This window comes from Camellia sinensis, chromosome 3 (assembly GCF_055761805.1).
Source record: "Camellia sinensis isolate YWXY chromosome 3, ASM5576180v1, whole genome shotgun sequence".
NCBI classification, from domain to species: Eukaryota; Viridiplantae; Streptophyta; class Magnoliopsida; order Ericales; family Theaceae; genus Camellia; species Camellia sinensis.
Window position 1 is genome coordinate 45623751 of NC_138963.1, and position 3639 is coordinate 45627389.

The 3639-nt window shown below is 41.7% G+C and overlaps 1 pseudogene; it reads right to left on the reverse strand.

The window, feature by feature from the left end:
* Positions 1 to 1532: 1532 nt before the first annotated feature.
* LOC145821469 (disease resistance protein RPP13-like) lies at positions 1533 to 3020 on the reverse strand (annotated as a pseudogene).
* Between the last annotated feature and the right edge of the window lie 619 nt (positions 3021 to 3639).

Sequence of the window (3639 nt, forward strand, 5' to 3'; positions counted from 1 at the left end):
TGTGTGGGTGGTGTGTATGTCTTCCAATCCCCATTTCTTTCTTCCCTTTTATTTACCCGCTTATGGTGGTAGATTAGGGCATTTTTTGAAATTAGCATACCATATGCTATGCATGCGTGCATCCATGCATTTGTATTGCATACATTAGGCTCGGTACATCACGCTAACCGCATTTGTATTTCAAATTCTAAACCGAATATGTGATAATTGTGCATTTTCACATACCATGTTTAGGGCTAGCCGAGCCTGCCTAGATCGCATCTTGCATGTGATGCATTAGCCACTTTTAACATGAACTAGGACATGCATGTTTGCTAACTAGTTTACTGTTTTGGCACGGAGTACGATGTAAGTATTTTTGCTTTAGCATCCAGCATGCGTGTGAGTGTTGCCATGACAGTATGCTTGCCATGCGGCTAAGTGCTTACATGAGATAAACTGCTTGAATGCCTGTGGGTGGAGGTCAAATTGCTTAAATTGGGATAATGCGTGAAAACTGCGATTTTTAAGCCCACTATATAGTGGCAAAACCATCTTTTCCAAAAGCCCACTTGAAGGTGGCAAAACCTGCATTTTAGCCTACTTACGAGTAGCAAACCATTTTCAAAACGAACATAAAATGTTTTATTTCCAATTTGGGCGATTCGGTCTATACTTGTTTGCCGCGCGCATAACATAGTAATGCTAGGCTAATAATTGGAATAAGAACACATAAGGTTTTCAAAACTGGATATCACGGTTAGTAGAGGCCGGTCTTCGGACCGGTCGAGAGGGGGTGCTCATAGCTGACCTTTCCCGATCGTACCCAAGCTCCCGAGCCGAGACAACTCCGGTGATGACGGACATGTGGCCTTCGGCACCGAGTCAGGGTTTCCTAAATTTCCCCATTTTAAAATATTTAGGTGGCGACTCTGTATCTGGCAAAGCAGTCCATGTTTGGCACTACTTTTTCAAAAATCTGTTTCTCAAAACGATCTGCCAGATTTGGACTCTTTGGTTCAGACTTAGAACCGTGACACAAATCGAGTCCGAACTGTAGCATGAGGCCCACGGGCGCGTCTACAGTCTACAATAAACTCTTTGAAGTCATTGAAAGTCTTGACTCCAAATTAAAACTGCATTTTATTCCAGTCTCCAGTATCCACGAGCATTAATCCTTCATTAAAAACATTAATATAATTAGAAGATCCTTAGTGATTTGCTCACTTTTGGTTCATTAAAAAAAAAAATGATAAACAGTATATTACAAATGAAAAAAACTTACATGCGAGGGACGAAGGCTCCCACTCATTGCTGAGTAAAATGTTTCTTCCCAACCTTTTTTTAACATCTGCAACAAAATTCGGCGACATGTTTGTTAAAGGTAATTCCTTCAGGGCAGGCAGGTGCTCTAATCCATCCAACTTCGTCAATTTTTTGCAACCTCTAATTTCTAACTCCGCAAGTTGGGGCATGCCACCTCCCTCCAATGTCCACTGAACTAGGTTTTCTAGCATCCACAATTTCAAGACGCGGAGTTTAGGGAAGTTCCCTTAAACACATCTCATTTCCGACCCTAGATAAGAGAAAGCAAGAATCTTGAGGACGTTCAGTTGAGGCAGCAGCTTCCCTATCACCGGCATTGGATCTTCTATGAGTTTTGACATTGACAATGTTAGGACTTTGAGATTCAGGGGAAGGTATTTAATCCCATCCTTTATCACTCCAAACAAATATAAGTTCGAAAGAGACTGATGGTCCTTCAAAGGACTCAACTTGAGGTCTAAAGGTTGACCAAATCGATCTTTTGATCTCAATCTTAAGGTTTGGAGTTTGTCAAGTCCTGATATGCACTTGGCTGTTTTCTCTGCTGATTTTGGATGGCATGACAATCCCAATTTTCGAAGGCTGGTGAACTAGTCTAAACCGTATTCATAAGGGTCCTTAGCACCAAGCAGGAGCCCCATTATGGTTTGAAGGTTTGTCGGTGAAGACTCTTTTGATGATGGCTTCGCAATTGACACCTCGTTCATAAAGAGATGTCGAAGGTTCTATGCCTTCCAAATGGAACCCAGCAAAGTGGTTATATTAGTATACTTCAAATCTAAAGTCTCCAAGCATGGTAGATCCCCAATTGATTCCGGACAAGATTCTAGACCGGTCCATCGCAAGCCTATGGACCTTAGGTTCTGTAAGTATTAGTCAAGTTTCTCGGGTAGCAAAGGTTTGTAGACACCCTCTAGATCAAGCACTTTCATCAGGAAAATACCTCTAGATCTCCTCTTACTAATTATTGTGTTAAGCAATGTACCGACTTCTCTATTAGATGTACCTTGTTTTTGGGCTTCGAATGAAACATACGAGCATAGATGTTGAGTATGAGACTCCAAAGTAGACTTGACCCCAACATAATGATCTGCAAGCCTCCGAATAATCTGATTAGACTCATGTACATGTGAATTACAATGGTGGATTTGAAGAAATCCTATATCGTCGGCTTTTGGCAAGAAGACATTGTAAAGAAAGCTCGACATTTGACATGTTTTGGGGCTTCCGTCTTCTTTCCATGTGGCTATTTCAATCATGTTTCTCGATACTAGTTCTTCCAAATATGCCTTGGCCAGAACTTTAAGTTCAAGGACACTAGTCGCAGTAGTAGTTGATATTTGAATAAATCCCTCGGCAATCCACAACTGCAACAACCTCTGCATAGGAATCTCATACGCTTTAGGGAAGAGGGTCAAATAAAGGAAACACGGCTTTAACACATACAGTAGCTCATGATAGCTTAAAGCTACGATAGTCAAGAGATCAACTGATTGATCATCATCCCCCAAGTACTGTGAAAGATGATCAATTACACCGGACCACTCATCATTCGGTTGTATGCTCGAAAACAATCCTCCAAGCATGACAATTGCTGGAGGCAAACCGCAACATATTCTCACAATTCCTACCTTGAAATTGTTCAAATTATCATGATTTGCCCCATTTACCACCTTCAAGAACAATTCCCAACTCTCCTCACCAAATAAGCTCATGAGTTTCAATGGGTGACCCTACGGGTCAACCTCAGATGCAAGCTTAGAGTCGCGCGTAGTGAGGATGACTCTGCTTGCATTCGCGACAACAGCGAAGGGAGTGCTAACATGATCTAGACATGATTGGTGCAGATACCATCCAATACTATTAAAAACCTGAGCTCCATTAAAATCTAGAAAAGCAAAGCCAACTGTTGGTGCTCACTCATAAGCTCCGCGTCAGCCAATACGCCACATATTGGAATCTGTTTGATTATTGCAAGCAACAGATCCTTGTATGTGAAATCTTTGGCGACGTGGAGCCATGCACGACACTGGAAATGCTACTAAATGTCTACTCTGTTGTAGACATTCCTTGCCAGTGCCGTCTTTCCAAGCGCTTCTTCGCTCACCAGAGAAATCACACAGAGGCTTTTCTCCTCCTCGTTGTCGGTCAATTAAGCTATTAACTCCTTCTCGACATCTCCACGTCCAACAAGTACATCGTGCTGCATTTTTTCATGTGTTGCGAATGTTTGATTAAATTTCTTATAATCAAGGATATTGTATTGGTCTGTTTGTGTTGCCGGTCAATGTTGATGTGGAAATAATTAAGTGGATACATCTCTGAAGCTTCGTA